Source organism: Lissotriton helveticus, chromosome 1_1 (assembly GCF_964261635.1).
Source record: "Lissotriton helveticus chromosome 1_1, aLisHel1.1, whole genome shotgun sequence".
Classification (NCBI taxonomy): Eukaryota; Metazoa; Chordata; class Amphibia; order Caudata; family Salamandridae; genus Lissotriton; species Lissotriton helveticus.
In genome coordinates, this window is record NC_136057.1 from 2,029,484,628 (window position 1) to 2,029,496,947 (window position 12,320).

The following is a 12,320-nucleotide window of genomic DNA, read 5'->3' on the forward strand; positions in this document are numbered from 1 at the left end:
AATGAATCAATAGAGTGCAGAGTAAAGACTGTCCACAAAAAAATGACGTTTGTAAAAGACAATAAAGAACCAAAGATTTTATTATCTCACTGGTGTAAATGCCTGTGATCAGGGAAGAAAAGGGTAAGGAACCTGTGCACAGTGTCCCACCGCCATCAATGGTTCCCTTCCTTTCCTCCTGTAGAAAATAACAAATACGGATGAGAACAAACTAAAGAAATACTGCACAATGGTTACAGAAAATGCATTACAAATCTATGTTAAGAGAATATATCCTATTGCAGAATTCTAGAGAACGGGAAAAATGGAAAGAAAATTAGAAATAGGGCAAATTAGTCATCATGAAGATGAATTCCTAATTCCTCATCCAAATTGTGTCACCCGGGATGTTTTGTCTCCAGCTCCAGAGTGCATTTGGAATCTTGTTTGTGGAGCTGGAGTACACCATTACCACCTCTGTGACCCATGTGAATGTGCTTAATGGCAAAGAAACTCAAGAGATAACTGTTAGATAAGTGGTATTTCTGAAAATGCCTGGCAATGGGATAATGGGTGTCTCTGTTGTTAATGGCACGCATGCACTCTAGTACCCTCTTCTGTAGTGTAGTTCCTATATTCCCAATAGGCTCTGCGCATTGGAATAATATATCCTGCTGCTTAGACGTAGGACTTAAGTCGACTAGGTCTCTGCCGAATGTATTAGACTTAATTGTGAGTGCCAGCTAGCTCAGAGGTCACTAGAAACTTTCTCGAATAAACAAGAAGTTATTAGCTTCTGACAACCATATAACATGACAACTTTGTTTCCCTAAAATGAAACATATCTCTAGAGTCGCGGAAACAATAGACGGCTATTTCACTCAGTCAGATGTGCATACTTCGTTTCACCAGAGTTGCTTAGAAATAGAGAGACGGGCGTTTTCAATAAAAGTATTTATTGAACAGTCTTATTTCTTAAGCATAAGAAATGCACTGCTACAATTGAAATGCTAGTTAAGAAGTACAATGCATATAATACGAATAGTATTATAAAATAGTACTGTAAAAGCATGATATGGTTTTTAAGCCATAAACATAGAATACATAAAATGCATAAAATACATACAGTGATAAAATAGTGGCTAAAAGTACTCAAATTGTGCTTCTGAAATACGTCTAGTACGAGGGAGGAGTAAGTGTGGTGTAGCTTAAGTCTAGTAATTTTCTGCCAAGAATCTGTTCCAAGAATTCTCTAAGGGTCTAATCAGCTCCGTACCTTGGTTTTAGAATGATAGAGGACTTGTATCTCTCTCTCAAGACTCGATCTCCCAGCAACCCGCAAGGGTAGCCTGGAAACACCGGAGCTGGATTTCTCAGCAAGAGAAAAGACAGTGTCTTCTCAGTGCGTCAGTTGGAGGGTCGGCTTCCTTCGGCATTTGCAGCAGCAGGGCGTCGGACAAATAGTTAGTCGATCTGCTCCTAAACCACCGTGTGTTTGACTGGGCAAATATAGGCATATTTATACTTTGAAGATGCCGAGTTTGACGTAAGATTGGACATAATATCGTCACTAGTACCTCAGTTCCTTGAAAACTCCAGGAGTTCTTGGATAAATTAGTATTCAAGCAGGGGGAAGTCCCTGACTGCTGAAGGCTGGTTTTTCCAAGAAATCGTTGTGGATTCTCGGAGTTTAGTGGAAGTAGCCATGCCGTATTTGGGCTGCACAGGCTAAGACTAAATAAGGCAATGATTCCTATGCCTATATAAGGATTGGGTGAATTATACCTATATATGGGCATGAATCGGGAAAATTACACTAGGGTCCTAGATTCCCACATAACACCCACTCCACGATTATTAAGTTCAATAACACCTAAGCACTGAACATATCTAAAGCAAAGTGTTCACAATCCCACCCCAAAATACAAAAATGCATTTGAATAGGTTTGGTTACATGAAATGAGTATATATTGTATGCAAAAGTTATAGGCGTCATATGAAATCAAGCATAAATCATGAGCATATATTCTCTCATTAAATAAAACAAAAGTACATTCATCAATTGATACCTGAAATCTGTCCCATAGCATACATTTTTAACTGTGTTTGTATTCGAGGTTGAAGCCAAATAGTGTCATTTTAGGAAGTTCAAACATGAAATCTTGTTCTCTAAGAATAGTTCTACTTTAAGCAGATTACTCTGTGCCAAAAGTTCTATTTTGGAAAAAGTTCAACTTAGTGGATTGTTTTAAAAATGAAGGCCGAATTGCAGAGTTCAGGGAACGCTGTGTGAAATAATCAAAAGTTGTTCTCAGGAGTTTCAGGAGAAAACATCAGATTGTCTAGGCTGGCAAAGAAACCGTCTACTGTGGTAGGTGAAAGAGGAACCACTTCAGTTAGCAGATCAAAAGTGCAGAGGTATGGATCATCACCATCAGCGTTTGATGCATTAGCAATGTCCGTAGTAGATGGTACCTGTATGCCTGTAGTTTCTCGTATCTCACCCTCAGTTAGACTTGCTGGTGAGACCTCAATGAATGCCGTCATCAGAATTAGCAGCCGTTGGGGGCAACACGATGCATGAGCCCTTACTGGACCTAGCAAAGCGTCATTATCTGATGGCAGTACTGATGGAAGTGTAAGACAAATGTCAAACACGCATTCCTGTCCGCAAAGCAGGAAGCGAAGAACAGGTAAGATGCAATCTTGCCAGATTGGTCTGAATGATAGAAACCACGTTGTGTTCAGATCTCTTAAAGGAGCCAAGCCATGAATCTGGGAAATCCTTTCACGATATCTCATTGCAAGGAGGCATTGTTCCATGGTAGTTTCGGTGTTGCTGTTGACCAGACTTGCCATATCGGAGCAGAAGGAATAAAAATAGAATTCCTGCTACTAGTCCCAAGATGAGAGGCAGGCCGCCGAACACAGAGTACACAAAATTTGGAAAAATGCCGAGGACTGCTTCAAATGGTGTTAACAGTCCCGAAAAAATCGTCTTAAATACATGTGCGATGCCGCTGGTATCAGACATGTTTAAGATTTGACTTAACATTTCTGCGAAATGTACTGGGCAGTTTGTTGATAATAATGCATGTATCTCTGCTGAAGACCTTGCTACTTGCAGATCATACGTTTCTCTAGACGAGGTCAGTGGCAAATGTTTTTGTAAAAGAATGGCTTTCATTCTGCTTAAAGTATCAATTCGTATAGAAGAGATATTCAGTGAAGGCCAGAAAGCAGTCTCCCTTTCTGTCTCTCTTTTTGGATACAATACTTGCATACAACAAAAGACCGTGGATGGCACAGTTACGAGATAACTTTTTCCTGGCAACATGCCACAACAGCTGTGATCATTCAGCATAACGTAGCTGCCATTGGATAGCTGCCTGAAAATCAGTACTACTGCTGTGGAGGGGGAACCGTGCAGGTGGCATGAGAGGTTATTTGCAGAACCGTCGCAGTCTCTGTGCAAATTAATACCCTGGCACAGAAGTGTACCACTCAGTGAGTTTTTACAATTCTTTCCACTAAGGAATACTTCATGTTCCCCATTCCAACATCTGTGTGTGTATGGTAAAACCCAGGTTGACTTAATGTATTCTTTACCCAACCTTTCATACAGGCCCGCTGGTATATGCTCCAGACAATACTGAAACAGGAAAGACGTCATTGGTATCATAATGGTGCCATGAATTATCCATTCAATGACAGGTTTCTCAGCAACTGTTAATTGTAATCTTTCGAGTTTTTCAATGCTCAGCACCGTATAGTCTGCTTCTCTTCATGCCAAAGAGATTTGTTTATCTGTAAGGTTAAATACAGTAAACAATGATGTGGTATTGATTAGATGCCATGGCACATAGCCTGAACGCAGATTTTGCAACGTCCAGCCCAGCAGCATGATAGAACGTAATTGAGACTGGCCATGTTGTAACATTAACAAGTCTTGTTCTATGATGTCAATGGCAGATAACACAATGCTATCCAAAGAATACATTCTGGAGGACAGAGTCGTTAACCCATTGCCCACTACAAAGAGGCTTTTTTCTAAATTTATATGATCAATTTCTCATATTCTTTCTGCAGTTTCCATTTGCGTCACTTTACATATTTCGTTGTATGCTGCATATATTTCTGCGTATATGAAATGTTTTTGCCGTGGTTTGTAAGGCCCCATTAAGATATCTCGCAAATCTTTGCTTTCTTTAAGTAAAGATAAGTGTTGTTTAATTTCTGGAAGTGTAGATTTCTGAAGCCTCAAGGCAGAGCTTCCCTACACTGCAAGTGGTTACTATCCCCGGATGTTCTCTCTGGGAATATCTTGGATCTACCTATTCATTTTGAAACCCTGTGTCTTGTTCAGGCATCTCTCTTACAGTTATTTGTGTCTGTAGGCCAGATTAACCATTTTTCCAATCAGGATTTGTTCTTTTCTGTTTTAAAATATAGGGTACGTCTACCTCCTCTTCTGTATCATTATTACTGTCAGATGTGGGTTTAGGTATAGATGGTTTATTTAACTCTTTAATCTTAGCCAGGCCAAGACAAGACATCTGTTGACTCTAAATAAGGCTTCTATACCTTGTACCTGCCAATCTTTAGTGCCCCAGACGGTTTTCGTCTCAATGTTGTCTTTCCAAAAGTTAAAAGTTAATGCAGACAATTGAGCTTAAAAGTTTGCAGAATAAATTTGTTTAGTATTGGTCAACATTGTTTTCATGCCTGTCTTATTTCTATTTTTTAAAATAAAACGTTTCTGGATTTGTAACATTAAACCCTGTGAAGTACGAAAACTTTTCTTGAAATGTTTTATAGCTGCCTTTTAGTGGAGTAGGACAATGTTCCAATTGATTGTAGTGAAACACATTTCTAGGGCTTGCAGATTTATGCAAATAATGGTGACCATAATGATTAAAACAATACTTTTGTTCATAATCTGATGCCCCTTCTAAGTAGTCATGTTCTGTAAATTTAGCTGACATTTCTAAATCTTTCATCATGTTGTTAACAGTCTCAAAGTCCCAATGATCAGAAAATGTACTGGGTGCGACAAAGTCACTCAAAGAAACCTTAAACTGATGTGAAATCTTCAATAATTCAACTGGACCATAGATGTCATAATCAGTTCTGTCCCATGCTTTACCCCCAGGTATAGGAACGGCTGTGATGTTCACTGCTGACAGGCCTCTTCTTTCACGATGAGATGATTTGTAAGGGTTCAGGACGAAGTTGATTTTCTTACTTGCTGTGTCCATAGTACTATATTTTCCATCAATCATCTTCCCAAAGCTTAACACTAGTACGAGCCAGAGCAGGAGGAAAAATACACCTAAACTTTCCAAAATTCAACCTTAGGTGAAACCATATATGTTTTTTTCTAGTAGATGAAGGAGTTCTGTTACTTTTTTCTTGAAATTTGTCTTTGCTGGCTCATCTTCAGGTTCACTGGGATCCTCAGAAAAGTTATCGAAGTTGATAAAGTAGCCAGAAGCAGTTCTGTCAATTGTTGGGATCGCATCAGGATTACTTGAAATCACTGGAGCCTTCTCTTGATTCGCCATGTTTGTATAGTCAGATGTCACATCATTGTAGACAGGCGTGTCTTGACAAACTGTTATTTGGGTTTCCAGAGGTACAAGTTCCATGGCTTTGTTGCATAGTCGTTCTTTTCTTACTGCAGGTTTATCAAAGGTGATAAGTCTTTCAGTTTGAACCTCTTGGATTGTAGCAGGATTTGGTCATCTGCTACTTCTCGGGAGTCCACCGGGCCTACTACTTATTATCGCCCACATGTTGTGGTTTGACCAGGTCGATGGATACAACTCTGTTCTCCCTTTTACCAGCAAGGGGCGGTAGTACTACTAATCTTGTTCCTTGGATTGCCAAGACAGGTACTGATTTCTGTAAGAAGGCCCAAATTCCTTCTTCACCGTGATTTTCTCTCTGTCCAGATCCCCAATCTTTGGAATCCAGACAGGCCTTGCTGGGACAGGTGGTTTGTCTTCAGTGGGCGTTTGCTTCTGTATTGTATTACTCAGACCTCTTCTTGTTTCATTTAAGTCCTGTAAAACAGTCAAACGATCTTTGACATCAAAGGTTTTTTGTTCCACCACTGAAGTCTGACAATCGAGGTCTTCGAATATCATTCTAGTACCAAACATTAGTTCGTACGGAGTGACCCCACCCGGAGAATTTCTTGGCAGATTGTTAAGACTACGTTGGACACTTATTAGATGTTTGACCCACCCATCACCCAAACCTAATACCTTAGCTGTTATGGATTGCTTTATGTCACGTTTTTTTCTTCCCTCTACCGCATTACCCTCAGGATGGAAGGGACTAGAATACCACAATGCAACGCCCAAGCTAGCCATGGCCTCCTTGTAAGATCGAGAGCTAAACGCAGGACCCTGGTCAGAATGTAGCGTGCCAATTGCGTATGTGCCGATAAAGACTTGCAAATCCTTTATAACAGTTCAGCCGAGCGCTGGGGCCACATCCAAATAAATCGTGTCCTAGTAGATGTGGGGCTGCATTTGTCCATTGTGACGTTTGCAGGTAGATAGCCTAATGCTGTCTAGCAATGGTATATGAACTGGACTGGCTACTCTGTATTCAGGTATCTGGTGGCTTTCCCTGCTGCGATCTCTGTTGCAGTTAGGGCAATAAATTGCGAAGTTGTACACATCAACTCTCAGTCCTTGAAGCCAGTACATCTTTTCTAATTCAATTAGAGATTTCAAGATCCCTTGATGTTTCAGACCCTTTCCCATATGTGCTTCTTGAACCAGGTAAGCCCTCCGCTTCCTGTTTGGAATTACTCTGTCCCCCACTCCAGGGATTAAGGAATTTGAGTTTGCATCAATTATGTATGTATTACCGAGTGGATAGTTCAGAGGTAATGCTGCATAATTTCCTTCCATTGAGGCTTTTACTGCTAATAGCACCATCCATTACTTTTTTCGAACGAGTGATTGTAGCTACGGAAGCCGTTTGCACAGCTGCCTTCGCAGCTTCATCAGCCAATGAATTCCCTGCAACGTGAACGCCATCACGCTGATGACTCAGTGTATGAATCATGTGAGTCTTTTGTAGTTCTTTCTGTAATCGAACTACCGGTTCCCAAAGTGTTTTATGCTTAATTGTGCGCCCTTTTGAATTTTTGAAACCATTTCGAACCCAGTTCTGCAAGTTTTTGTTGTAAGTTTCAACGCAGAAATACGAATCGCACACAATTAGTGTGGGAAATTCGCGATCGGTATTTTCAAGCACCATCTTGAAAGCCTGTAGTTCAGCTGGCTGAGCTGTACAGTCTCCGAGTGATTGAGTTTTAGTGACCATAGGTCTGAATTTACCTTCGCGCCAACGACCTTTACCGATCACGCACGCAGCACTATAAGCTTGTTTACCCCCAATTGTGGGCTGTGCTGATCCGTCTGTATATATTATACAGCCGTAATGTTCTAGAGGCAGAATTTCGGTCGGTAGGGGACATTCGTATTCGTATTGTAGGAATTCTTGTATCTTCAAGTAGGGGTCAAAAACGTATTCAATGTCTGTTGCAGCAAGAGAGTTAACCCATTGTATCCATCTCGGATGTAAAGCTTTGGCATTTGGAATGCTTGCTTTCGTCACTGCCTCTAAGGCAGGTACAGGTGTAACGATCATTATGCGTTTACCCTGCGCGAGAGCTCTCTCTTTTGCTACTGCAGTTTGAACTGCTGTCAGAATTCTTTCTGTTGAAGTGAATTTAATTTCAGCTTGTGTGTACAAGTGTGATTTGAATGCAATTGGTACCTTTTCTCCTTCATTAAAGGTCAGGTATGTGAATCCGCATTTCCCTGGGATGCCACGGATCACGAGATTTCGCGCATTGTTGCGTGTATCTAATTGTGTTTTTGCTAACATGTCTGTTTGTACTGAACGCAAAATTTCTATATGTTTCTGAGGCCAATTTGTTGGTTTGAAATCAGGTTTGATTAGTTCGTAGTAAGGTTTAACCCTTTCTGCGTAATTCAGAACATGAGTTCTTCCAAAATTCAGGAAACCTCGAATTGACTGTAAGTTTTTCAGGGTCTTTGGAGGTTGGAGCAGCGCACATTTCTCAAGAAAGTTTGCTGCCAGGCTTTTGCCTTCTCTTGATAACTCGTATCCTAAGAATAGGACGTTGAGGTGGGCAATTCGTGATTTCTTAAAATTGAATTTATAACCTTCAGAAGCGAACCCAAGTATTATGTTGTTCACTCTTTTCAAGTGCACGTCCAAATCATCATCTGTAAGATAGATGTCATCGACATAGGATAATGCCTCATCATCGTACATTTGTAGTATTTCTGTTACTCTGGCTGAAAATAGCCCTGGACTATTCTTAAATCCCTGGGGGAGACGGCAAAATTGCCGCTGTGTCCCCAAGATTGAGAAAGCGGTCAAGTGCCTACTTTCTGGTGCAATGTTTTGACAGAAAAACCTATTTGAAATGTCTAATGTGGTTTTATATTTTTTGCGCACTGTGTTATTTATCAGTGCTGCACTATGTGAATTTTGTACTGCAAATGTTTTGCAACAAAAGTTTAGGTGTCTGTAATCCAAAACCAGACGATATGAATTGTCTGGCTTGGAGACAGGAAACAAAGATGCAATCTTCCCTAGGCCCTGCCCCCTCCTTGAACCACTCTGCAAATGTGCCCCCCCCTTGAATACTGGGGGTCCCTGGGGGCCAACTAGCCCACCAGGAACCTCCAGTATGTGCCAGGGGGCTGTGTTGCAGAGAGGTGTTCTGAGGCCACGCCCCTTTTTACATCTCTCTGCAACACAGCTCTGTGGCGCTTACTGGAGGTACCTGGTGGGCTAGTTGGCCACCAGGAGACCTCAGGATTCAAGGGGGTAAGCGCCACAGAGCTGCGTTGCAGAGAGGAGTAAAAAGGGGCTGGAGCTCAGAACACCTCTCTGCAACGCAGCTCCCTGGCGCATAATGGAGGTTCCTGGTGGGCTAATTGGCTGCCAGGGGACCTCAGGGTTTAAGGGGACTTAATCCCCCAACTTAAAAGGCGTGTTTGCATAGTGGTAAAGGTAGGGGACGGGGCCTGAGGTGATATGTGTGCAAACACGCCCTGTGGCATGTTTAAAGTTGGGAAATTAATGCCTCTTCAATCCAGAGGTCCCATAGGAGTCAACTAGCCCACCAGGTACCTCCAGTAAGCGACACAGAGATCAGTTGTAAAGTGTTGTAAAAAGGGGAGTGGCCACTGAATACCTTTCTGCAACGCAGCTCCCTGGTGCACATTGGAGGTACCTGGTGGGCTAGTTGGCCCCCAGATGTCCGCAGAATTGAAGAGACAATATTTCTCCAACTTAAAACGTGCCACAGGGCGTGTTTACACACATGTCACCGCAGGCCCCGCCCCCTTCCTTCACCATTGTACAAATATTCCACTAAAATCAGTCGAACTAAGAATTCCGATTTACTCACCTGTTATCAGGAGAGAACTCAGTGCTGCATCTTTTAGCCCAGCACTGACCCTGAAAAGTAATTCTAAGCATACTCACCAGTAACTTGTTTTTCCTTCCATAGGAATCCATTGTGTGGTTTTCAGCAGAAAAGTTTCTAAGTGTCGATTTTTGAAACATACAAAAATTCCTATAAAATCATCAGAACTTCGAATTCCGATTTACTCACCTGTTATCAGGAGTGACCTTAGTGCTCCTTCTTTGAGCCCAATACTGATCCTGAAAAGTAATTCTAACTGTACTTACCAGTAACTTGTATTTTCTTCCATTGGAATCCATTGTGTGGTTTTCACCAGAAAAGTTTCTAAGTGTCTATTTTCACAAACTAAAAATATTCCTTAAAAATTGCCTGTATGACTTAAACGCATTCTGACTGATTACAGGAGATGCACCCTTGCTGGATCCAGGATCTACCACTGAGTAAGAAAAAGTAACTTTAACACTACTTACCTGATAAGTGGAATTTCCTCCCATAGGATAACATTGGTGATTCTATGTGAAAACATTTCTAAGTGTCAACTTTTAAAATACAATAATATTCCTTAAAAATCAATACTGTAACCAAAACGCTCTTACTCAACTATTTACAGGAGATATCCCAGGACTGAATCTAGGATCTAGTCTTGTGGTTTGAAAAATAATCCAAAAAGTAATTAATTGCATTTAACTAGAAATTCACATTGAGCTCAATGTTGCATTGTGTCTGAAATTGTGATGCGCATTACAACAACTGTAACTACTGTACTTAAAAGTGTATTGCCTATTTACAAACTAAAAGTAATTCATTCTGAGAAAGTATATTTTGTAATGTAATATTTAATGTAAATATAATGTAATTTAAAAAATATAATATCTAAAAATGAATAGTTTAAAAAATTGTAGTAAATCAGTATGATGTCACTGACCATGTCATGAATGATGTAATATGTGACATCATCAGCAGCGCAAGTTATAGTTAGTACAACTAACTATAACGGGGGAATTTCAATGGTTTTGTACGAGTGAAATGTCCAACTAACTATAACACCCCTAAAACCTATGTTTTTTTCGGTGAATTTCAAATGTTTTTTAAATGCTAATTCCTAACTATAGCATATGTGAAACCTACTTCACTTTTCTGGCTAGACACCACAGAATAAACAGGAGCGCACTCTCAGGTCCGTTTCTTTAACTTTTATTTTGCATGTGAGTACAAGTTGCAACTCAACACATTCCGGTCTGCCTTCAGACCTTGATCACGGGTTGTTCTGCCACAATCGGCATCAGTACATTAATTTTCTTTCATAACCCACTTTTGTTCATTGCCTGTTACCGCAAAGTATTCTGGTTATTGTAGTCCACTTTGAATCAAAACCTTTCTGAGCAAAAGTGCAAATTGTGCTTGTGTGCAAATCATGCATGAAGTTCCTGTTACTATGAATTTGTCCAAGATCCGCTTATAATTTAATATAAAAGTGCAAAATTTGTTAAAATTGGGGGAAATAAATATCATTAGATTTCAAACATTTTTGATCAATGTCATTTGCATTTTAAATCAGAACATGTTCAGTCCCAAGTTCATGTCACTTCATTTCTTTTGTGACTATTTATGAACATGATTTCCCACACTGGAGTAATGTACATAAATAGTCACAAAAAAAGGAAAAGCAAACGGATATGCAACAAATTTGATGCATTTGAATACTTGTGACATCTGTGGATTGAATACATACATTGAAAAAATAAAAAAACTGGTCAACTCATGCCAATATATGATGAACGTGAACTGATAAAATGTACCCGCTACAGGGCGGGAATGAACATGCTCTGATTTAAAAAGCAAATTACATTGATAAAAAATGTTTGAAATCTAATGATATTTATTCCCCCTATTTTAACAAATTTTGAGCTTTAAAATGTTGAATCTATGGAGTAAGGCAGCGCGGGAATGAACATGCTCTGATTTAAAAAGCAAATAACATTGATAAAAAATGTTTGAAATCTAATGATATGTATTCCCCCTATTTTAACAAATTTTGAGCTTTAAAATTTTGAATTTATGGAGTAAAGCAGCGCAACTGATGTAGCTTATGTGGAAGCAGCATGTTCCTTCTAGAATGTGCTGTGAACTTTTGACCTACTGCTTCTGCTGGGTTGCTAGCTACACTGAGCTAAGATTGTATTGGGGAAAAGGGTGTTAAAGAGACAGAACATTTTTTTGAAAACTTGAGGAGTGATGACACAATGTAAGTAATCGCAAGTTTTAATTTCTAACTCAGGACTATGTAATAAACTGTTGTGTAGTATTTTAATTTCAGAAAAATTAAGCTAGATATCGGTTTAAACTCCCTCTTTTGTGTTTTCACTGCAATGAGCAATAAAATATTGAAAAAGACCTGGCAACAGGACTCTTGTTTCAAAAGAGAGGGAAAGGGTTAACAGATGCTAACCCTTCACAAGTGAAGATGCATTAGTCAAAAATAGAAGATATGATTTCATGTGCTGCCTTTCTCATGATGATGGAATGGAAAATGGAAGAGGTTGCCATTTTAGACTTGCTTTGTATGAGAGCGGTGTACCCTTATTGTACTTAGTTTTTACAAATCCTAACAGTGTCAAGACTATGCAGAACGAGCTGAAACAACAATATAATCTACAAACTGAATTTAGTGGCACGCATATAAATTTGTAATTATTTTTAAAATGTACATTCGAAATGAAGATGTATATAGGAATTTGGTTAAAAGGAGTATCACAGTGATTAGAGGGTATGTATTTAAGAGGCGAGTGAGGAATGTTTTGGGAAGTAAGAGAAAAAATAATGAGTGCCTGTTTATTACATTGTGTATTGT